The sequence below is a fragment of the Adiantum capillus-veneris genome, unplaced genomic scaffold (assembly GCF_014529385.1).
Source record: "Adiantum capillus-veneris isolate H3 unplaced genomic scaffold, ASM1452938v2 Hic_scaffold_885, whole genome shotgun sequence".
In the NCBI taxonomy this organism is placed as follows: domain Eukaryota; kingdom Viridiplantae; phylum Streptophyta; class Polypodiopsida; order Polypodiales; family Pteridaceae; genus Adiantum; species Adiantum capillus-veneris.
Genome location: NW_028221857.1, coordinates 50,479 through 76,391, shown reverse-complemented (window position 1 = coordinate 76,391; position 25,913 = coordinate 50,479). Strand labels below are relative to the sequence as shown.

The 25,913-nt window shown below is 46.9% G+C and overlaps 1 pseudogene; it reads right to left on the bottom strand.

Annotated features, from left to right (window-relative positions):
* Positions 1-1,943: 1,943 nt before the first annotated feature.
* LOC147416509 (calcium-transporting ATPase 10, plasma membrane-type pseudogene) lies at positions 1,944-8,453 on the bottom strand (annotated as a pseudogene).
* Positions 8,454-25,913: the final 17,460 nt, after the last annotated feature.

Here is a 25,913-nt window from a genome sequence, read left to right as displayed (position 1 = left end):
CGAGCAGCGCAATGGACCAACTCAAAGACACCAGACCAATGCAAACCACCCACTATTGCCAATCCAGCCGAATCGTTGATGCAAACTTCTCTAAAAACTCCACCATTACCACCTACAAGATGACGGTAGCGGTGTTGCAGAACACCCTCTCTACCTGGTCCAAGACCCCTTTCTTGCTTCCCCCACCTCCATGGCTACCCTTCTCTCTTGAGCTCTGATACAAGTATAAAACCAGGGAGACAACTACATGCTCTTCACCACCCAATTGTGCCCTATATAGCCCCTTGGCCATGCTATTTATAGGAACCCCCTTTATCACATGTATGTCCTGGCTTTTTTTTTCCCTTTGCCTACCCAGTCCTACCTTAGGCCTGACAAGGATACAATCTACCATATCTCCATGAGTCAATGTGGTTCTTTTCCGCTGATCTCATTGCTTCAATGGCACAAGGAGTTTCAAAAACTCTATTTATCTTTTGAAGGGGGGAATATTTTGAAGATGATATGTCGTTGCAATATTCATGCCTACAATACCAAGGTCAAAGCTTTGATATATGAAGAAGATGATGGGATAGAAGATGGTGAAAGGAAAGTGCTTAAAAGAACTAAACAGGGGAAATTTTGTAATTTGGGCCAAAAGAAAAAATTGATGCTTTGAGAGGGAGAATTTTTGGGAAAGGGACCATTCTCAAGAGATTTTTATTTTTTTTCAAAACTCACTCAAACAGAGTGAGTAGATTGAATCAATACCAAACAAGTCCATGCTCACCACGAGCCATGAAATCAAAAAGAATTACACAGGTATCATAACTGTTCCATAATAGTTCAATACAACCATCGAAAGCCCCAGCGAGATCAAAAGCTGCAGGAGATTGCCACGGGTAACCAAGGGGCTCCCATCCCCAAAAGCCACCCCCCTCATGATGCATCCACAATAGATTACATAGCATCCTGGTGCCTTTTGTTGGACCATTCTCAAGAGATTTCAAAGCAACACTTCATGTGGGCCCATGAAAAGTGACATCCCTATGCAAATGGTAAAAAGTTGGAGATTTATCCCAAATTTTGTGATCTGAAATTTGTTACTTATATTTTAAAAATGAAAAACATTTTTTTCCCTCTACCATTTCTTACAAGAAAAAAATGACCTCAAACTTTCCCTAATTCCTACTTGTACAATTGCTAGAGAGGTGGTGGCTACCCAACACAAGTGGGAGAACAATTGCATGGACCAGTGACTCATACAAGGTGTGTACAATATAGATCAAGTAAGGGAAAAGGTATGTCTTAAATATCAAAGAAAGTGGATAGATTACCTTTCTTTTCTCTCTCTCTCTCTCTCTCTCTCTCTCCACATTTTATGTTTGCATTAACAACATGCCATCTTATAATTGAAAACAAATAAAATTCTAGTAAAAAAGGGCTTTAGAAGTATCCTTCATATATTATCTCCACTTTCCTCCAAGGATGAAAAGCCCTCAAACATATCCCCCCTTAACTCTTACACTTAGTAAATACCATATCAAGGCTACAAGTTCTAATTTTATTAACAACATGTGGACTGAATGGTATAAAATATAGAAAAACCTTGTAAGCTTAATGGCAAGCAAAATATCTATTGGTATTGAAAATAGTGAGGTTGACTAGAGTACAATTGGTTATAGGTGTACAGAGACTATATTTCAGTATCACTACGTCTGAATGCATAGTTTATGAAACCTCCTTGATCTAGTGGACAAGGTGTGGATGGTTGCATTGCAAGGGGAAGATGGCCTAGCTTGAAAACCCACCACCTAGGTAATACCACTACTTGGACAAATTGATAGCTCTCAAAGATCTTGATTAAAGACAAAAGATTGTTTGTCTAATAAAGAATGCAAAATTAAACTTTACACTATGGTTTAAAACTTATTCTTTAAATTCGTTATCACATACTTGAAAGACACCTACAATTGAAATATATGTAACTAGGGTAATATTGATAATCAGATCTTGAATAGACGTGCTATAAGAAGCTTCAAATAAGTGATTACTTTGGAGGATATCCCCATGGAAGCAACTATTTTGTGTTTAATCTTAAATGAAAATTTGAATAGGGAAAGACAAAGATCCCCCATCTAGAGGTCTCTAGTTCAGAAACCATTCACCATCTCTTCTTTTCTTACGCAGTTACATAGTGAATGAGTCGTATATAATTACTACCATGTATATGATAGTGAAGTGTTTGAGCACACTTAGGACTGTCGAGTACTTTTTTCCCTCACTAGGAGGTTTTTTTCCATGATTTGTATAGATGCTCATAATTCTAGGGCTATCTTATTTTGTATATGCACACTAAGAAATGCATTCTCTATTGTGTGCCTTGAGCTTCTTCTTTATCTCCAAGTTGTGTTTGCATTCTTAAAACCATAATGAAAGAGCACAAGGAACAGAGGATGGAGACTCCTCTTTTGCTTTTGGGGGGGGAGAGAGAGAGAGAGAGAGAGCAGAGAGAGAAACTCTCTACATGCTATCAAAAGAGAGAGACTTTGGAGATTCAAAAGAGAGAGAAAAAGGGAGAGCGCCCTTGCAAAGGAGAGGGAGAGTGGGTTGTTCCAAGGCCGAGTAGGAGAAGGGAGTACAAAGCGAGAGGGAGAAGGGAGTAGGAAGAGAGAGGGAGAGTGAAGGAGGTACCTGAGAGAGAGAGAGAGGAGTAAGAAGGCACGGCAATGTGATGCACTGCTCATATTGATCTATATGTGTGTAGTTATATGTAGTACGTGAGGAGATGTTATAATCAGTTACGAGGCCAAGTGAGGATCTTGCGATCCAAGCAGTTGTGCCGACTAAGATGATGACTGTGTGGATGATGTGGATTATTATTCTCACACCCACCACTTCTGAAAGGGTGTGCACATGATGGATATTTTCGTCACAGCAGCTGAGAAATGCTAAAATTCCTCCCGCAGTGGATATCCCTTGATAGTAGGATTCGTCACGTAGTTACCCGCAACGTCCCTACTTTCTCTCGCTCACTTGCTATATCTGAGAGCACATAGTTTTTTTAAGGTCTGTGTGGTGCGGCGAAAAGCTTTGGCGACAGCTTCGAGGGAAAGCGGAGATCTGCTGCTTCTAACTCATGTGTGCACCCTTTGAACGGGGATGAGATGAGTCGCCTACAATGCCCCTCTTTTTGTAGCTTCCAAATGCCCCATAGGCACGTGATAAAGAAGCTCTACATCAAACTAAGGAATTGTGATCCATGCAATGAGGATAGTGCGGCTAGTAATGCAATTTGGTGCTTAAAGAAGTTCTACATCAAACTAAGGAATTGTGATGCATGCAATGAGGAATATAGTGCGGCTAGTAATGCAATTTGGTGCTCAAGACATGAGGAGCCCACGTCTTGCGCTGTGACGGCATGCGGCAATTCAACTTCCGCGTCAAGAAGCATCAACCTGTAGAATAGAAGGTTGTAATTGGTTGTCCCTATAGCTTCTTTCAAGGCAAAGTTGTGTGCCTTTGTACATGTTGAGGGTGGAATGAAGAGAGTGGTAAGAGACCTCTTTCTGAGCAAGGACTTCCCTTGTTGCCTCCATTGTTTGCCAAAATTGGCTCCAAGTCAACAACCCACTCCAACTTCTACTCTTGAATCACCCATACCACAAGACAAAGTCTCTGGCTCTCCATCACCTACACTTGTGCCCTCAAGCTCAAGAGTTGTTTCTCCTCCAAGCACCAAGACACCACCCACAAGGCTTGGAGATTCCCATCCCTAGACTTTAAAACTCCATTAACGCACCTTCCTCCTACACAAAGCTTGAGCCCACCTGTATCTATTCCTTCCCCAGCCTCACATGCACCATCGAGAGTAGAATCCCAAATACCCAAGAGCTCACTCACAATGCCCTACCCTTGCTCTTAATCAATGCGTTCAAAGAAACGACATACTAGACATCCCCTAACTAACAATATCATCATGAGTTCTTTTGCCTATCTCATCATCTTCCAAATTTCCACATGCCTTCAAGATGCAAGCATAAGTGAGTACATTTGGAGAGATGTGCTCGTGTCGCATCAGCTAAAAATAGCTCTTTGGCTCAAGACATGAGGAGCCCACGTTTTGCGCTGTGAAGGCATGCGGCAATTCAGCTTCCGCGTCGAGGGTGAGGCATTTGGCAAGTTGAGCTTCCAAGGGGCAAGATCGCTTGATATTTCGTGGGTCCAGAAACATCCTCTTTTCTGGTGCTTTCCAGCACAGAAGGCGTCCGGCCCCTCCTTCCCCTTTCCCTCTGCCTCATCCGGAATTGGACCCCTTGGCGGATCAGAACTTCCAACCTATACTTGCATTGTAATTTGTGAGTCCATTATTTGATTGTTGGTGTCGATGAAGCTGGAGTGTTGTGATCGTACAGGAATGAACTTGGCGAGCAGCGCAATGGGCCAGCTCAGAGACGCCAGACCAATGCAAACCACCCACTGTTGCCAATCCAGCCGAATCGTTGATGCAAACTTGTCTAAAAACTCCACCATTACCACCTGCAAAATGACGGTAGCGGCCACTATCCCCATAAACAAGCGATTTCTTTGAAGCCCGAGGAAAATGTTGCGGCGATATGGCTGGCGTGCATTCATCTCATTGAAGAGTTGGCAAAACACAAAGGTGTTGAAGATGACAGTGCGGTTGATGATGTCGGCATCCTCCTCACCAGAAAGACGCAAGAGTTCTACTCCTTTGAATTGCAATGTTAACAGAATTGTTACCTGGTATATGGCTTGGGCAGCCAAGTTTCTCCACATGGTGTAGGTGATAAGTGGCTCTTTTCGGCCCACTGGTGGTTTGTGCATAAGCTCATCGGTTGGAGGCTCTGTTGCCAAAGCCAAAGCACCCAATGTGTCCATGATCAAATTCACCCACAATAGCTGTACCACTGTCAAAGGCACATCCCCTGACGACACCGCCGCAACAAAGTTCACAGCAAGTGCCGTCACATTTACCGTGAGCTGAAACTGGAGGAACTTCTGTATATTGAAGTTGACAGACCGTCCCCATCTCACCACCTTGACAACAGATGCGAAATTGTCATCAAGGATGATGATGTCTGAGCTTTCCTTAGCCACCTCAGTTCCTTGAATCCCCATCGAGAGGCCTATGTCCGCCTTATGCAGCGCCGGGGCATCGTTAGTACCATCACCTGTTACTGCCACTACCTCTCCCATGGATTGGAGGGTCTCCACAAGCAATAATTTGTCTGAGGGTAATGCGCGAGCGATCACAGCCACTCTTGGTAGATTCTCCTTTCGCTCATGTTCTGTCCAGTCCCTGAAGACTGCCCCTTCCACAGCCATTTGATTTGATGCCATTGTCAAGATTCCACATTCCAAGGCAATGGCCTTTGCAGTGGCAAGGTTATCGCCGGTGACCATCCTAACTGTCACGCCAGCAGCTTTCACAGCGCTCACAGCTTTCTTTACTGAGGGCCGACACGGGTCTTTCATCCCAACCACAGCAAGAAATGTTAGATCAGTGTCTGGAAGACTCCGGCTACGCCCATTGGCTTTACCCCCTGTTACAATTTGATCTAGTGGTAGCGTGGTGTATGCCAATGCCACGCACCGCAGACTGCAAGATGCCATGGATTCAATTATGTCATGAAGCTCCTGCTTTTTCTCAGCGGACATTACCCTCTCAGAGAAGGTCTGTTCTGCAGCATAATTAGTCTGCAGATCCATGTCCACCCACTTGTTGCACATGGAGAGAATAATTTCTGCAGCACCCTTCCAATGAACAAATACCACTTTGTTGGATGTCTCCACAGCCACACCAGCACGCTTCTTTGCCGAGTTGAATGTTTCTACCTGCACAATACTAGATTCAGACCTTGTCGCTTGAAAGTTCATGCCGGCTTTCAAGGCCCAGCACAGAAGAGCTTTTTCCGTAGGTGACCCCACCACTTCCACCTGCATCAGCTTCTCATTATTGTTTGGACCACATTGCTTGCTAGAAGCTTCAACACTTCCTGTGCTGTTTTGTGCAGTGCCTTGAAACAAGAGGCTTCTCAAGTTACAGGGCAACATTTGCAGGAACTCAAATTCCTCTACTTCAGAGGTGAGAGTCTTCCCTGCAACCCATGACTTCACTACAGTCATCTGGTTCATGGTAAGTGTACCTGTCTTGTCACTACAAATGGTTGTGGCAGAGCCCATGGTTTCACAAGCGGCAAGGCGACGTACAAGTGCATTATCCCTCATCATCTTTCTCATGGAATAGGCGAGTGTGAGTGTCACCGCAAGGGGAAGGCCTTCAGGAACTGCCACCACCACTATGGTTACGGCTATAGAGAAGATGTGAACCAGAGCATCCATGATGTCAGTGGCACTTGTTTCGCCAGCTAAGAACTTGGGATCTCCACTGCTACTGGAGTGGCCTGTGAAGTAGAATACAATTAAGATGATCAGCACCAGCAATGCCACAGAGAGGCCCACTTTACCAATGAGGGTGGCTGCTGCAGACAATCGTTCTTGCAGAGGTGTTTCTTCAGTACCGCTGTCATTGCTAAGGAGGGCCATCATGCGGCCCCATTCAGTGTTCATTCCTACACCAGTGACAAGCATGGAGCCATAGCCATCTTGAACCTTGGAGCCAGACCGTAAAAATGCTTGCTCATCAGGGTCAGGCATGTAGTAATCACTCTCACCGGTGAAGCTCGATTCATCAATAGAGAGAGATTGACCCTGCACAAGCAAACCATCGGCAGGTACTTGATCTCCAATATTCAGTTGCACTAAATCTCCCACCACAATGTCAACTAGAGGTACAGTTATCTGGTGGCCACCCCTAGTAACTTGCACTTGAATGTTGTCCCTTTCCTCAGACAAGCGCTCAAACTGCCTAGACTGTCTATAATTGCTCACACCAGTCACAACAATCACTAAAAGTATAGCAATAGCAATGCTCACCCCGTCATACCATCCTTCTTTAATGCCATCTGATTTGATGCCGAATGCAAGCGAGAAGGCGGCACAAAGCATAAGAATGATGAGGGTAGTGTCGTGGCAAGCTTCCCACAGAAAGCCCCAAAATGTTTTGCCTTTCTTCCGAGGGTATGCATTCTCACCAAAGACATGCTTCCGATGCAGAAGAGCGTCGGTGCTATAGTGCGAGTCAGCAGTAGTGGGTAGCCCTTCAATCAAATTTGTGTGCAGTTCTGAAGCCAAACCTTGAAGCCCGCCAAGCTTCTGCGGTATCTCAAGATCCCGAGTTTGGACAATGTTAGCAACCGACGTGACAATGTCAGGATGAAATCGTACATTATTTGAATATTGGCTTCCGTCAGCATGTATATTGAGGCCGATATCGACACTTATAAGGGAAACGTCATGAGCAGGACAATCATGATCAATGGTGACAAAATGGGAAGATTGAAAACGCAGTACTGCAATTACCGCAATGCTCGCCACCTTAAATGTGATGTTGATGCGGCCGAATGTTAAGTCGGCGCCATCGACATTGCTCATGGAGGCAGCACTCATGATGGGCTTCACTGCGGGCAAGATGGAATCAACGTCAACAATGAGTACTGTTGATGGCGCAGTTTCCGCCGGCGCTGTCGAGCTGGTGGGCCAGGAGTAATAATTAGGAGGCATTCTCGAGAGAGAGAGACTGTGTGTCTGTGAAACTTGATTGGAGGGAGGGAGAGAGAGAAAGAGAGAGAGAGCTGAGTGTTGAGATGTGGGCAGTACTCGAAATTTTTGTTACCCAAAAGTTGGCTAACCTAAATTGACACTGGATCTGTGCCTCCATGCTCGTGAGTTCAGTTTTATAGCCCATAACGTTTGCAAATTCCTGGCAGTGCCCCAACTTCCCAAGTCATGGCGGATTGAAGTGCACGCCCCGTTTGACGAACCTCCCCAGGACACGTTTTTGGAACAAGTGAAAGCAAGTTAAGCCTCACTGAGTGCTCCGGAAAAATCAATATCACAAACAGACTAAATTCCGTTTAAGGTAGATTCAAAGGGGAAATTTTTCCAAATAACTAGCATGAGAGTCTACCGGGCAAACCTTTTTCCTCCATTGTAGACCATTTTAGGAGTTTCTGCAGGCTAGAGACACATGGAAAAGGTTCATCAAGGTACACTAGAGACTTTATTACAAAGTGAGACTGAGCAGTTCATGAGCTCAAAAAAAGTAGAGTAAAAGAGTGAACAATAGGAGACTTAAATAGTACCGCATTCCTCCTGAGCCAGATAAACCAAAGGATAACACCCCTCCATTATCCATATCGTCCAAGTGGGAATATCCACTGGGAAATTCTAGCCTTAAAGCATTAGTACCTGCAAAATACCCAAAGGAGAGTCCTTAGGGACTGCCACGCCTACCAAAATTTGCAGATCCGTTTGGACAAGATTAGCATGTTGTAGTCCTCTTTTCATGGGGTGACCCTCCCCCCTCCTATGGGTCCATGTATACTTCCCAGTTTTTCTTTTAATTCAATTTCTACTTTATTAAAAAAAAACTAGCGTTTTTTGTAATTATTTCTTTAAATTTTTCAAGCAGATTTTTCCTTCTCCCCCTCCCTTCAGCCAATTGTTTTGTTTCTTCAACCGGTTCAAGGCTAAGCTGATCCACATCCTCAACCCTGTGAGAAACTTGAAAGTGAGGAGACGTTCAAGCCCCAAACTCTCATCGTGTAGTTATTGTAGTCGAGGACATTCGCACGGTAGAGTTTAACTTTGCCACTTGAGCTCAGCAACAAGCTTGAACGCAGCTTTTGGTTTCTAGCTCTGCCAAAATTGGCAGGGTTGCCTCAACAAAGCCATTCTCTCTCTTCTCGTCGTCGCTACATGACAAACTCTCTCTCCTCGAATTGCAATTGTTTGTGAGCATTAAGGTAGAAATGACAAATTAATTGACGTTCACTTCAACTCTGTCTTCCTCCCATGTGAAACCTATTGTAGACTATTCCAATCAAGTACTAGGTCTTTAGGGAGTGTTTCTTTACTTTGGGCGCTCTAGACCAAAGACTGTTGGACGGACGTTTTGGCAAAAGGGAAATCCCTTTCAGTACTTAAAGTGGTCTTGAGTGTTGGGCTCCCGTTGATTCGGAGCTCCCGGGGTGACGGTGGGACGGTGACCACCCGATCTCGGCCAACCGTGGCACGGGCCGCGGGGACGCGCGATGGACCCGGAAATGGGGACGACGGACGATGGGACATAGTCCTGACCTATATATTTCTCCTCACCACACCGTCTACGTACTACGGACGCGTATGGGGGTTTGAGAGCGCCCGGTAACGGGAGTGTCCCCCTCCATTTCCTCACATGGAGGTAATCGGGGGAGTTCGCCACGCACGGGGACTCCATGACCCAGTTTCGGGGCCGTCGGCTCATAGTCGGCGGGTCTCTTTCGGCGAGCGTCGGCAAGGCGCCTCATGCGGACAGGTGATCCGTTTTGGACGTTCAAGTACTCCACGAGGAGGTCTTGACTTCCTCTACAAGCTCATCTATGCACATTCACGAACGCACGCCCGACGCGCTCCTCGTTCGTAGACGAAGGCTGCGGCAGACTCATAGTCAGTTCATTTCGGCGAGCGTCGGCTCGGCGCTACACGCGGACGGTATGTCCGAATTGGACATTTAGGTACTCCACGCGGAGACCTCGTCTTCCTCTTCGAGATCAGCCATGCACACTCATGAACGCGCGCCCGTGGCGCTCCTCGTTCTCAACCGACGGGCTGCTGGCAGGTTCAGCCCACCCCGACCCGAGGCGGTCCGGGGTCCATTTCGGCAATTTTCCAAGATAGCCCAAAGTGGCCTGAGAGAGTTCCAATGGGACCTCTCAGATACGCGCTCAAGGCCCGAATGGTCTCGTTCGCTCAACTTGAACATAAAGACGCTTCCGCACTCAACTAAACTTCAACTCCGCGCGGTGCCACCAAGGCTCCCGCGCGCGTCAAGCTAGACGTGATCTCGGGTCGTTTTCTAGACGAGCCCATCAACGAGCCACCAAAGGGACTCAAGTCAGAGGATGCGAGCCTCCCAGCGAGTGAGCTCCAAGTTGCGGGCCCTTGGCCTCTTGGTGAAGGTGTTCATCTTGAGTGTCCCGGGAGTCCCCGTAACACTTGGTATCAGAGCTAAACCCGCGAATTCCAACGGCGGGACATCAAAAGCAAAGTATGCAAAATCTACTGCCAAGAAGATCACAAATGTGCGAGCCAGCGATGCAAACGCACTGGGTCACCAGGAATGTGACCGGGGTTGCAAAGTAAAGCGACTCCAATGGAATGTGGGAAGCCCGGCGGCTGATGCCCAACCGTGGCTCAAGGAATACACAGAAGACATGCCCAACAGGGGTACTTTGAGTCGTCAGGATACGTCGGCTCCAAACTTTCTTCGGCGGGGGCTCTAGGTGAAGAGACCCTCCATGCTAACAAAGCAGCAATCAAGAACAAAGCAGCGGCCAGTCATTGGGCAGCCGCGGGGACACAATGCTAGTGTACCCCCTCAGCTTTCACCTACAATCGGCCTCCAGTTTGATCGGCCCTCAAGATATGCAACTTCTCATCAGTCAGGCTCGTCAGGAGTTGACCAGCACCTTGTGAAGAGGTAAGCGGACCCGGAGTCAATCGTCGCTATCAACCATTGAGCTTCAACCTGGTATTGGTAAGGCTTGGCAGAGCGGCCCAAGGTAAGGGACCGACTCATTCGGATACAGCCTCAGTTGTCAACAAGGGCAGCGAGGTGACTTAGCATTGGCACTTCAAAAGCCTGCGTGGCACAGGCTCAGAGTCACAGTGGCAGTGGCTCAACTTCAGAATGCAGCATATGCGCTTAGACCCCTGTGGCAGGGTCACGGGCAGCGTGACAGGCTGTCCCTTGTTCAGAACATGCAAACCCAGCATCATCGAGCTAAAGGGTACAAGGAATGAAGACGTACAGGGAGTGTGATCCTTGACATGAACATCGACGGCAAGTGCAGTTGTCTACAAGGGCTTTGAGCTCAAATAGCAATCAAGCTTGGATGGCATCTCCAGCTCAAGACATCACAGGTGGAAAGAAAAGCAAAGCGGTTCAGCGGCCAAGGCCTGGGAACCTAGCCGTCATAGCAGCGGAGCTAAGTGTAGCTCTCACCAGAATCACCTGGGCAAGCCCCCGTGAGAAATCGGAACCATAGCACCGTGGATGGAGGGCGTGCTAGGAATACTCCACCCTCATGCATATTTGGGGCGGGAACCTAAAGACTAGCTCAAGGCCACTTCAGAGGAAGTAGGCACAGGTACAAGGATGCTACCACAAAATGTATCAACCGACAAAGGGCACAACGAAGCCGCGAGCTACAAAGCACCCGGGATGGGACGGGGTTGCTCATCCTTCTAAGTATCTCCTGGATTGTGTTGGGCGCAGTTCAGAGACGCGGTGACTTGACGTAAGACAACACAAAGCAGCCAGCCACCAGCCAGAGTTTATCTTAAGATGACCAAGGCCTGCTTCGGCGCAGACAGAGCAAAGGAGTAGAGCCAAGGCTTCTTCACCGTGAGGGGACAACGAGATGTCACCCCCAGCATGTAGTCCAGTGGGACTCTCTCGAGGTCAGGCTAGATAGCCCCCTCCAACCAGCAGCAACAGCAGTAGCGAGGTAGGAGCCAAGGAAGGCCCTCCTCATCAAAGGCAAAGACAAGCCGGCAAGGTAAGGCCGCGCTAAATCAGCGTGAGGTCGAGAGTACCTCTTGAGGAGAACTCAATCGGCAGGTGAAGGCAAACAGACCGGATCCTAGCCCCAATCATCAGCGGTTGAGCCCGGGGCTTCGGCAAAACACCCGAGAGAGGTTGAGCCCCCTCGAGGCAAAACACCCCAACTCAATCAGACGCAAGCAGCAACCAACACAAGCAGACCTTAACAAGCAGGACCGAGTGCCTGCGGACTATCAGGCTACCATAAGAGCCCCTTCAACACACAAGAGACGGGATCTTCACAAGCAGGACATGTGCCTGCAGACCATCAGGCTATGTAAGAGCCCATCAGCAACAGCGAAGCCGGGGACTCGATTTCGACTCGGGTGGACCGCGCACCAGCCAACAACGAAGCCGGGTACCCTGAAGTGGGCAGACCGCGCACCAAACCATACAGCAAAGCCAGATGACCCAGAAGTGGTGGACCGAGCACACCCTCGAAGCCGGATGACCCTGAGGTGGTGGACCGAGCACCACAGCGAAGCTGGAGGCCTGCGAGCGGGCGGGCCATGCATCTTTTTCCTTAGCACACAGATTCGGGGATAGCCCCCCACAAAGACGGCTCAACGCAAGGGCCACATGAGGACGGCCCCCTCTCAAGAAGGCCAGAGGTTGAGTGATGCCTCCCGCAGTGACGGTCTACGAGATAGCACTGCTCATACACGCAAGCCAACATCAGCCCAATCAGAGTGGGCACATCTTCAACAGAAGAAGGCAATCAAGGCTATGTCCACCCCGATGGTGACATAGACCTTCAAGCAAAGACACCTACATTCGGGCTCAGACAGGAGCCCCTCCAAGGTAAAACAAGCAGATATGCCTACATCAGGCTCACAAGGAGCCATATAGGTACCACGAAGAGTACACCTACATTCGGCTCAGACAGGAGCCTCAACAGGTACACATGCATCCAAGCCCAACATTCGGCTCAAGATGGAGCCTCAAAGGGCACACAAGAAAAGGAATGTGGTGCGACCACATCGGGCTCAAGAGGAAGAGCCCCACCATCACCCCTCTTTCTTTCAACCGAGCTTCAACCCTTTATCCAGATTGCAGCGGATCTAAACAAGGGAAAACATGAAGACCCAAGATGAGTGATTCTCAGGTTTGTTTTCGTCGGCCAACGAAGGCAGGTTTGTTAAGAACAAGTCGAAGTTCTTCCAGAACTACACAGATATATGTGAGCACTCAGGCTCAATCAAGCGACAAGCTTCAAGCAGATAACAAGGACCAGAAGCGGATCGGCCAATCTTCTTCTCTACGAGTTACCTACTTCAAGTCTTGCCCTCAAGTTTGCGAGACTCATATCCGAACTTTCAGGTTCAAGCGAGTCCTGAAGTATGCCAAAGCTTCAAGGTATCAATGGGATTGTCCCTCCGGCAGTCTCAGGAAAACCTTGGTTTGTATGCCAAGGAAGATATCAGCTAGGCTTCATCTTTTTGGTCAAGGGACGGACCGGTGCTCAATAAGCCTAAAAGGTACCTTCTGCAACGTACCTTACTTCATCGAGCAGGTAAGCTCACCTTCGTCGCCATCCAGGAAGGAATCAGCACGAAGTCAGACAAATCAGCTTCCAAGAAGCAGTGGGGATCAATGCGACTTGATTCTCACACAAAAAGACAAGAGCTGCATCGTCACTGCAGCTACAGGTAAAATATCCGGAACAGACAGGTTCCTCGGCATGGATCACGCAATCACTTGGTCTATGCCCCCCCAATGTACATACATCTATCATTCAAAGCCCCAGCAAAAGTGCCAAGCGGACTTGGTATCCACAGCTTTTTCTGCATTCAGCAAGCATGGCTGTTTGAGTTAGACACTGCCTCATCGGTAAGACCGCTCATGCAGCCCATTTTGGATTTCGTAGACGCACGTAGCTCAACACCCTCCAAAGCATTAACCAGGGAAATTCCAACCCTAACAATGCTACTCTCGGGACGAGAGTTTTCTAAGGGGGGGGTGTATGTTGGGCTCCGGTTGATTCGGAGCTCCCGGGGTGACGATGGGACGGTGACCACCCGATCTCGGCCAACCATGGCACGGGCCGCGGGGACGCGCGATGGACCCGGAATGGGGACGATGGACGATGGGACATAGTCCTGACCTATATATTTCTCCTCACCACACCGTCTAGGTACTACGGACGCGTATGGGGGTTTGAGAGCGCCCGGTAACGGGAGTGTCCCCCTCCATTTCATCACATGGAGGTAATCGGGGGAGTCCGCCACGCACCGGGACTCCATGACCCAGTTTCGGGGCCGTCGGCTCATAGTCGGCGGGTCTCTTTCGGCGAGCGTCGGCAAGGCGCCTCATGCGGACAGGTGATCCGTTTTGGACGTTCAAGTACTCCACGCGGAGGTCTTGACTTCCTCTACAAGCTCATCTATGCACATTCACGAACGCGCGCCCGATGCGCTCCTCGTTCGCAGACGAAGGCTGCGGCAGACTCAGAGTCGATTCATTTCGGCCAGCATCGGCTCGGCGCTACACGCGGACGGTATGTCCGAATTGGACGTTTAGGTACTCCACACGGAGACCTCGTCTTCCTCTTCGAGATCAGCCATGCACACTCATGAACGCGCGCCCGTGGCGCTCCTCGTTCTCAACCGACGGGCTGCTGGCAGGTTCAGCCCACCCCGACCCGAGGCGGTCCGGGGTCCATTTCGGCAATTTTCCAAGATAGCCCAAAGTGGCCTGAGAGAGTTCCAATGGGACCTCTCAGATACGCGCTCAAGGCCCGAATGGTCTCGTTCGCTCAACTTGAACATAAAGACGCTTCCGCACTCAACTAAACTTCAACTCCGCGCGGTGCCACCAAGGCTCCCGCGCGCGTCAAGCTAGACGTGATCTCGGGTCGTTTTCTAGACGAGCCCATCAACGAGCCACCAAAGGGACTCAAGTCAGAGGATGCAAGCCTCCCAGCGAGTGAGCTCCAAGTTGCGGGCCCTTGGCCTATTGGTGAAGGTGTTCATCTTGAGTGTCCCGGGAGTCCCCGTAACATTGAGCTCATTACTAAAGTAATTCTCTCTCTCTCTCTCTCTCTCTCTCTCTCTCTCTCTCTCTCTCTCTCACAGACACACACACACACACACACACACAACAAGACTAAAAGATAACTCTCCACAACTCTGAAAAAAGTAAAAAATGTTTCTATATATATATATATATATATATATATATATATATATATATATATATAGTTATTTACTTATTCATAAACTCACAATTGTGACTGATTGTTTAGAATGTCACCAAGAAATATACAAATCAATCTCAAGCTCATGCCGAGCCTTGTTTCAAATATCTTTTCTTTTTCCCGGTGTCGCCACCAAATGGTGGAGGTTGAGATTATATTAATAGTAACACCATACAATCTCTCCAAGCTCAAAATGAGCCAAAGAGAGTCGAAAAGAATAATCAAAGGTTACAGCTAGTTCCACGCTTATCCAATAGATACTAACAAACCATACTTAGCATCAATACTTAAGATTTCCGAAGACCTTTCATGGATTTCCACCCCAATAAAAGGGCAACCTCAAGATGCAGCAACTCAGAAAACTACTATATATTGGCTAAACGGGGAGCCACCCACCGGAAGAGACAAAACAACCTAGCATAACAATGCATCAAGAAAGGACAAACTGCAGCAGAAGGGGGGGAGTCTGGAAACTCCGTCACCTACATGTTCCGAAAAGCACCACCCACAACGCAGAACCCGCGACCGATACAAGCTGCCACCAAGATCGGGCATCGTCGCTGAAGGGGTCAAAGGAACAAGATAAAAAAGGAGACCCATGGGAAGAGAGCGCAGAACCACTAAAGCCAAGATCCACCAACAAAACCTTCGATGAAGCAGTAGGCTTTTAATGGGGAGCCAAGCCCCAACACATGGACCCTTACTGCCACAACGATGCTAACCGATTGCCACCCGAGAGGAAACCCGTGAGGGAGAACTCCAAGCCCAGTCTCCAAAACTGAAGACAAGCAACATGTAGACTCACAGCCGCCTTTTATGCTCTTCACAGAGCCATTAGGGACAACCTTCAACTGTTCCAAAAAGAAAGGGAGCCGGCAATGGGAGAATTAGGAAGTGAGGTCGAGAGCAACCCGGTACCTCACCACAGAGTCACCGCACTCTACAAGATCCTTGCCATCAAACTCTAGCAGACAGCGTCGCCGCCCATCCTGCCGCAAAAAACCATCCATGAGACCCACCCAGCTCCATGGCCTCGTGCTTTTTGTAAGAGCACAAGGGGACCGTTTCATGCTCACACGGTTGGTTAGATAGGGCCCCCTTCTTGTTTCTCTTCTATGTTGAGGAGATGAACAGATTTTTGACTTCATAGGAGGTTATTCTGCAAGGACTGCATTTGCTTGTTAGGGGAGAGGAGCTCTTGGATGCTGAGTTTGCAGATGACTCACATATGAAAGGGTATCAGAGTGAACAGTAGGAGGATTAAATAGTATTGCATCCTCCTGAGCCAAATGAACCAAAGGATAGCACCCCTCCATATCGTCCAAGTGGGAATATCCACCCCTTTACAGTTCCCAAGCAACAAGTCATTGACACCCACTGAGTGTGAGTTGATTTCCATAACACATAGGATATAGGGTTGGAGAATCTTGGTAGAATCTATACAGAGTACAATTGAAGGGTGTTTTCAACTTGACTTTGGCGTCTTGGGAAAATCCCAATTTTCCTAGCTCTTTCACATGTCCAAATCCCAAATCAGTCTCAAGCTCATGCTGAGCCTTATTTCAAGATATCTTTTTTTTTCCAGTACCGCCACCAAATGGAGGAGGTTGAGAATATAATAAAAGTAACACCATACAATCTCTCCAAGCTCAAAATGAGCCAAGGAGAGTCAAAAAGAATTATCAAAGGTTACAACCAGTTTCAGGCTTACCCCTTAGATACTAACAAACCATACTTAGCATCAATACTTAAGGTTTCCATAGACCTTTCATGGACTTCCACCCCAATAAAAGGCCATCCTCAAGATCCAGAAACTTAGAAAAAGACCATATACTTGCTAAACGGGGAGCCACCCACCACAAGACACAGAACAACCCATCATAAGAGTGCATCAAGGACGTATCTTCACGAAAGGGGGGGAGTCTAGAAACTCCATCACCTGCATGTTTCAAAAAGCACCACCCTTGCAAAACCCGCGATCGATACAAGCTGCCACCAAGATTGCACACCGTCGCTGAAGGGGCCAACCGAACAAGACAAAAAGGGAGACACATGGGAAGAGAGCACAGAACCACCGAAGCCAAGATTCACCAAAAAACTGTTTGATGTAGCAACAGGCTTTTAATGGAGCCAAGTCCCAACATATGGATCCTTACTTCCACAGCACTGCCAACTGATTGCCACCTGAGAGGAAGCCCACGAGGGAGAACTCCAAGCCTAGTCTCCAAAGCTGAAGACGAGCAACATGTAGGCCCAAATCCTCCTTTTATGCTCTTCCCACAGCCAACAAGAACAGCCTCCAATTGCTCCAAAAAGAAAGGGAGCTGGCAATGGGAGAATGAGGAAGCGAGGCCGAGAGTAGCCCGATACCTCACTGTAGAGTCACCGCGCTCCACAGAATCCCTGCCCTCAAAACTCTAGCAGAAAGCGTTGCCACTCGCCTTGCCGTAGAACCATCCATGAGCACCTTTCACATGTCCAAATCCCTTGGTGCATTATCAACTAGAGCATATAGCTGTGCTTTATCTTTATTGGGTAGGCCCAATTACATATAACCATGTATGTCCACTGCTTACATCTTTATTGCATCCTCCACTTTTTATTGAGCTTCTTTTTTAGACTTTCTTGAACTCCTTTTTTAGGTATGAAGGTGAAATGGATGTTTGCAACAAGCTATGCGAACTGAGCCTTATAGAAATTAGACCTTGGAGGAAGATGCAACTTAGACAAGACTGATTGTAGCCTACTGACACACCAAGTTGCATCCTGAAGTGCCTCTATTGAGAGTGGTTGATGAGACTGAAATAGATCTCCCCAATAGGAAAAATCTCTCCAAGCTCAAATTGAGCCAAGGAGAGTTAAAAACAATAATCAAAGGTTACAACTAGTTCCAGGTTTATCCACTAAATACTAACAAACCATATTTAGCATCAACACTAAGGTTGCCGAAGTCCTTTCATGGATTGCCACACCAATAAAAGGCCATCCTCAAGATGCAGCAACTCAGAAAACGACCATATATTGGCTAAACGGGGAGCCACCCACCGCAAGAGACAGAACAACCCACCATAACAGTGCATCAAGAAAGGACATCGGAAGGGGGGGAGTCTGGAAACTCCATCACCTGCGTGTTTCAAAAAGCACCACCCCCACAAAACCCATGACCAAAACAAGTTGCCACCAAGATCGGAGATCGTCGCTGAAGGGGTCGCGTGAACAAGACCAAAAGGGAGACGCATGGGAAGAGACCGTAGAACCACCAAAGCCAAGATCCACCAACAAACCCTTTGATGCAGCAGCAAGTTATCAATGGGGAGCCAAGCCCCAACACATGGACCCTTACTACCCACAGGGCTGCCAACTGATTTCCACTCTAGAGGAAGCCCCTGAGGGAGAACTCCAAGACCAGTCTCCGAAGTTGAAGACGAGCAGCATGTAGACCCACAACCACCTTTTATGCTCTTCACATCGCCTGCACGGACAACCTTCAACTGCTCCAAAAAGAAAGGGAGCCGCCAATGGAAGAATGAGGAAGTGAGGTAAAGAGCAGTCCGATACCTCATCCCAGACTACAACATGGCACGTAGAAACCGGCAAAAATACCGATGAAATAAAGTTAATTTCAAAACTAAAAAGCGTTGAAATAGGCCTCGGACGAGACGTCGGTATAAGTACCGGTCTATTATGTGTCAGAATAAATTATGAAATGAGCGTCGAAATATGCAGTGAAATAACAGCCAGTAATACTATAGCATATTCCGATGCGTCTACAGAGGTCTATATCGGCGCTTATCCCATACTCTGCACCAATGACCAAACCTGCAATTTTTTTGGGCAGAGAGGGCTGGGAATTGATGCTACATGTACTGCAGCAAAAGAAAACAGCCCTCTGTGCTCAAAGGTAGAGTGCACAAGCAACCGCACTCCACCTACAAGCTGACACTAAAGAGAGAGTGTATGGCAATTAGCAAAATTGTAAGAAAAGCATAACCACAAAATCAAAAGCTTGATCATGGCATAACAGCATAAAGATTTTATAACCATAAATAAAACATGAGTCAAAAATTGCAAAACCATAAACATAACCTGTTTTCCATATCATAACCATTACCATAACTTGCTTGTCATACCATAACCATAACAGCCATACCATCATTGCAAAACCATAACCATAACCATCACATGATTGCCATACCATCATAGCAAAACCATAACCTTGACTTGACTGCCAAATCTTAACCATAACATCTGTGCCATACCATAAACATAACCATAAACCACAAATATAAGCACTACAAGTCTGTACATATGCAAACAATCATTGAATGATAAGACCCTCATGGTAATGCCTCCCAGTCGACGTCCTCTCCCTCCTCCTGCTTGCAGCAGTTGGGTCAAAAAGGCCACAAGTCCATGCGTGTACCCATACTTCTCCTGTCGGCGTGTCGAGGACGCTTCACAGCAATTTCCTGCAAAATTATGGTTTAATCATTAGATAAATCTTCAAATAACATATATATTTTCAATAATTTTAAGCATACGTAAAATACTTACAAACTCATGTCGAAGCATATCATAGCCTCCACTCCCAAGATATGACGCTCCAGTAGACTCCAAACGTGGTCTGACTGCATCTCTCTGCTGCTGCTGAAATCTCTGAGGATTGTCTTGTGTCTTTCGTGCAATCCTCGCCCACTCCTCTGCGTCCAACCATGCCGGCTTGGGATTGTCGTAATTGTACCTGTCTCTCACCTCTGACCGACGGGGTGACATTGTGGACTTCGCCACGCTCAAAATCCAGGAGTTTGAGACTGGATCATACCCCTCTGCCGGCCTGTACTCTCTGTGAATGGCCTTGACAATCTAATTATTTCTTTCAACATTGAGGTTATCCCAAACCTCCATCAATGACCAAACTGAATCGTACAAATCTGTCGAATTCTCTTTCGCATGGCCTTTTCGACCCTATCCGTCACAATAGTCCCATCCCTGCTCTTGTACACCTTGCTAGGATCATGCTCGTGTGATCCCCAAGGTGTAGGTGGTGTGCTAATCGATAAACTATCTACTGAAGAGAGTGGTGGACGCTCTCTTGATGGTGTGGATGCATCAGTAGAACCGAGCAACCACCCCCTCCAGAACAATGTCTACCTTGTCTCGAGGATGAACCACCCGTCGGTGTAGGGGGCACACGAGTCCCAGAGCGTAGGGGGCACACTAGACTCAGGTGTGGAGCCGCTCGGTGTAGGGACCACACTAGTCCCGGGCATAGGGTCGGCCGTAGTAGGTCTAGAGGGACCTGCTGCCCAAAGGTGTTGTGCCATCGCGATCTGCTTTGGTGTGAACTGAGACAAAAATGAGCACATCTTCTCGGGTGACATGCCGACCGGAGTGACAGGAAAAGTAAAACTAAGAGAAAATGGCTTATCGTCATCGTCCATGGCTAATCATACACAAATAACACCCACAAAATATGTTAGTTTACATAAAAAATTCTTAATCAATACAAATAACAAATCAACAAAACTGCTACACAAATGAATGAATCTAAAGTGTATTGTAGACTAATAAAAAGAGTTTCACAAAAGAGTTCAAAGCAAAAATCATTAGTTAATCTCTCATCCTTATGAGATCTGATGCACCAAAGATGTCTATCTGAATCTGTACTTCTGCATCTTCGTCATCGAACTCTACTTCTTCGTCGCTCTCCGCATCAACTTCAGTATTTGACACCTCATCTCTAGGTTCAGACAATTTCTCATTGGTGACATCCACCTCAAAATCTAAGCTTAAAGTTTCCGTCGGTCCTACGCTTTGTTCATGAATCACCTCTTTGACCTCAATGTCCAATTCTTCACACACTTGCTTGCTACGTGGAGTAACTTGAACGACATAGAGCTAGCAGGGTTTAGACAGATCATTCTCATGATTTTCAGTCCATAGTGGATCGTGTATGAACACAACTTGTTCACAATGCTGTGGAAGTACAAATGTATCCCGCGCATTTGTCCACACCCACCTAGAGTTCACTTGAATCAATCCACTCTTGTCTTTCCGCACAGTTTTATTAGAGACGTTGGTAATAACTTTGAACCACTTGACATCAAAGATAAACATATTAAAATTTCTAAAGCTAATCTTCAAGATGTCTTGGATGTAGCCAATGTATTCAAGCTAACTAGTCTCTGTATTCTCATCCCTGGCACTACTCCTACTTTCCACGAAGCTTGCCCTAATACCATTGTCGAAAGTGACCATTTGTTTGTCGATCTGTTGCACTCTGAAGTGTTTTCCATGTGACCACAAAGCTCCATATTTGTGATACTCAGGAACTCGGCCCACATCCTGTAGGTCATCTCTTTTGGTCTTGCTCTCCCTTTTTCCAGTGATGGTTTTCCATAGGATCTCCCCCACATTTTTGAAGATGTGCATGTGGTCGAGCAAATGATTAATCAGCAGGTCACTCCAGTACGGGAGTTCATGGAAAATAAAAAGTCTTTTCATTCCAGGTGACATCCAATCTCCCCTCTCCAGCCACATGTTTTTCCAATCGCTCACTTTCAGTGGATGCATGTCATGTTTGCATATGTTTGGTCCACGTAGCTCATGTCCTTCAGGAAAAAATCTACCATGCTCCTCGTAAATTGTCTTGCTCAAATGCTCAGAGCCGTGGAAGCCATGTTGAGGACCCCATTTTGGACATGCATGATTTCCCGAGTAACTCAAGCCTGAATCATCACAAAATTAAAATATAAAGCGTTGGCATGGCCAGGAATCACATTTGTTTGAGGGTTCTAAAGGCACTTACTTGAGCACTCACTGAAGCCTGGCCAATCGTGCATGGTCCACATGAGAATGCCTTGCACATGTACATTTCATCGTCCGATTTGTTGGTACATATCAACCACATGGATTCACGTCCACAAGATTTGGAGCTCTTCTATAAGTGGTTCTGGATAGACGTCCATGTTCTTTGCTTTGTACTTTCCTGGGACGATCAATGACAACAACAGATGGCCCTTTTTGATAGCGAGCCATGGTGAAAGATTATAATTAACCAGAAAAATAGGCGACGTGCTCCATGACAAACTCCGTAATCCGAATGGGTTTACTCTGTCCATTGCCAGACCAAAGCGGATACATCGAGGCTCATTCTTAAATGTAGGCCAACTTTCCTCTATGTGCTTCCATACACGAGAGTCAGCAGGTACCCGCATCACATCATCTGTCGATCTAGTATGCCATGTCATCAAAGCGGCTATGGACTTGCACCTGAACATGCTCTTTATTCTTGGAATGATAAGAAAGTGTTGAAGGACCTTTGCAGAGATAAATTTTACTTGCATGTCCTCCCTGTACCTGTTTGATCCACAATTGGGGCACTGTTCCACGTTTGCATACTCATTGCGAAAAAGTATACAATCATTACGACATGCATGTATTTTGTGATAATGCAAGCCCAAATTAGCAAGAAAATTTTTAGCGGTTAGACGGGTAGGGGGCATGTGATTCCCTTCTAGCAAGATTTGCTCATGAGCAACTTGTCGTTACATGAACAATTCAACCCCTTGATCACATTACTGAACTATAATTTGCACTTTATCATGCTTAGGATACAATGTATTTACCTGAAACCCTTTTCTAGTACACAGCTCCGCTATGCCGACACATACTGAAAGCACAAAAACAGACTCATTCCATGGCACACAAAACCCCTTTGCTTCGATCAACGAAACCCTTTTTCTAGTACATAGCTCGGCTATGCCGACACATACTGAAAGCACAAAAACAGACTCATTCCATAGCACTGACTGATCGGTAGGAGGGTCTCACATCCGATACTGCTGCAGAAGGGGGGGAGTCTGGAAACTCCATCACCTGCATGTTCTGAAAAGCACCACCCCCACAAAACCCGCGACCGATACATGCTGCCACCAAGATCGAACATCGTTGCTCAAGGAGCCAACCAAACAAGACCAAAAGGGAGACGCATGGGAAGAGAGCGCAGAACCATCGAAGCCAAGACCCACCAACAAACCCTTTGATGCACCACCCCCACAAAACCCACGACCGATACATGCTGCCACCAAGATCAAACATCGTTGCTCAAGGAGCCAACCAAACAAGACCAAAAGGGAGACGCATGGGAAGAGAGCGCAGAACCATCGAAGCCAAGACCCACCAACAAACCCTTTGATGCAGCAACAGCCTTTTAATGGGGAGCCAAGCCCCAACACATGGACCCTTACTGCCACATGGCTACCAAGTCATTGCCGGCGAGGGAGAACTCCAAGCCCAGTCCGAAGCTGAAGACGAGCAACATGTAGACCCACAACCACCTTTTATGCTCTTCATAGAGCCAATAGGGACGACCTCCAACTGCTCCAAAAAGAAAGGGAGTTGGAAATGGGAGATTGAGTAAGCGAGGCCGAGAGTAGCCCAATACCTCACCGTAGAGTCACCGCGCTCCACAAAATCCCTGCCCTCAAACTTCAACAAAAAGCATCGCTGCCCGCCTTGCCGCATAATTATCCATGAGCACCTCACGGCTCCATGGCCTCGTTGGCTGCAAAGCAGCGACGGGGTCGCTCCTGTGATGGGTGAGTCTAGGAGAAATGAAAAGCGTCATAAAAGTCAAAAGAGAAAAAGGATTTGTATGTCTATATAAAGCGGTCACCTTGCATGCAATGTGTGAGGAAATTCATTTTCTTTTTCCCTTTACTTTAGCATCATTAGGAATAAGGATGAGTCCCCGGGTTCTTGGAGCATTCTTGCTCCACTCCCAGCTTACAAGTCCACAAGAGCGGGGGGCTCAATGGTGCGTCTATGGCAGGGTGAGGCATGGACAATGCTCGTTGGGGGCGTGGAAAGTTGTGGGAAGTGGATGTGACCTTCTCTTGGGTGAGGGGCCAGGTTGCCCTACCTTTGCGATTGCAGCCCTCCTTTACCAATCCCTTATTGTTTTGGCACTAGGAAAGATTTCTCAGCCCCGCTTCCTCATGGGGAGGTCAAAGGGCGGTCAGGTGGGATTGAGTTCCCAGCTATGGGTTCGTTTGCACACGGCTGGTTATGGCTCAGGGTATGGTGACCTGGATCTGCTCTGAAGGTGGAGCAAGGCGACTGTTGTAGGGCTGCCTTGTTCTTTGGCAACCATAAGAATTGATCGGATTTGATTGTTGTATTGGAGATTCCATCAGGTGCTGATTTCGAAGTTTGTCTCCCGCCAATGCCACTATGGTTGGAGGGAGATGGTCCTGACGATTGGTCGCTGATTTTTGGGTATATCTTTCCTTGGCGATTTACTCTTGGCAAGATTGGGGGGTGTGCTAGAATTGTAGTTGATGTTGTGTTCCTCCTTGTAGTCTTAGCATGATCTATGTATATAGGTTTTCATCCTCCTTGTAAAAAGCCCGGCTTATTGGACTCCTTAGTAACTCTTGTTGGATGCCCTGACTGAGTTTGAGCAAGGATTTTCATGTAATTCTTTCTGGCTTTTATTTTAGTCACTCACACTGTGTGTGAGTTTTGCAAGAAAAAAAAAGATTGAGCACACCTAATTCTCATCCTAATTTTCTATTTTTATTTTGCAAAACTCACAATTTGTGAGTGAATTGTATTAATCCCAACACCAAAATTACAACACGACCTCAAGCTCATGCCAAGCCTTGAGGTGCTGAAAAATACAAATTGGATGTCTACAGCCTCTCACCGAGGCTAATCATAACCGTCTTTACAACGTAGGTGAGTATAGTTCAAGGCTTTTACTTATCGTATGTTGACAACTTGACATGGGTAGCCCTCAACCAATCACCCAAGTCTTGATTATCACTCTGCTTTCTTGTATAATCTCTGAGAAGCTTGCCACCTCAAGATCTCCTTCAAATAGATGGAGATTTCTTGCCTGCCATATATGGTGAAAGAAGAAGTACCTAAAAATTTGAGTGATAAGAAGAGCAATACTTCCCATCTCCTTGTCACCAAGGAACATATCAATTTTGAAGAATCTCATATGCCATGTCTTTTGGACCCACTTGCAGATTTTTCTAGCCAAGCCTCTAATCGCGTGGCCATAAAACCTAGGAGACTGAGATGTCGGATCCACCACCCTGCCACCCTATATCTAGGCCAGCTCCTAGCCCTAGCCACTTTTGGATCCTCAGTCCACACTGGTCTAGTTCTAGCCCCTGGCTCAGGTCCCTGATCCCCTAGGTAGAGCCTTGCTCCTTAGGATCCTTGTCCTGACATTACTCCCCCCTTGAGAAGCGTTTTTGTCCTCGAAAACAAGAGTGGTGATACACTAATGTGTTCCACACTGGCATCCTTCATGGATCCAACTGTTCATTTGACTGGAACATGGTTTAGTGGGAGGTTCAATGAAATCATGAGTAACATCCTAATTTTCCACATTGTTGTCCCTTTGCAACGGTCTTGGTGTAATCGGCTCATATTCAACATAGCGTGTAGACTCCATTTAAAACTCACTTGAGCATGCTAAATGAGTTATCACAACTAAGATCTACTCGAAAGAGTGCCTCTTTCCACTTTCCATGAAAGTAACTTGCTGACGTAACTCATCAGCCACCAAGTTTAAGTCCTTGACTTGTTACCTTCTCGTATCAGTAAACAACCCCGCCATAACTAGTGTTCAAGGCTGAGAACTTGAATTATACATGAAGCCCCAACTAGAGCAATAAATGCCTACTAATTGAATTTCTTGGTGCCAACATGCACACTTTGCATATCTTTTAGCACAAGGTTACACTTTGTAATCTACCTATCCCCTTGGATACTGACAGCACTGAGGTGTGTTTCCCCAAGGTTTACAAACAGCCTTCCAAAATGACTGGTAAACGGGGATCACAATGTTGTACTATTGTTGGGGAATCAATAATGGCATGCATAACCATCTTAGTTATTTGAAAGATCCACAAGCACCCAAACCGAGCCATGACCTCTATTGGTGATTGGTAAAATTCAAAGTAATCTTGTAGAGATACTGCACATAGA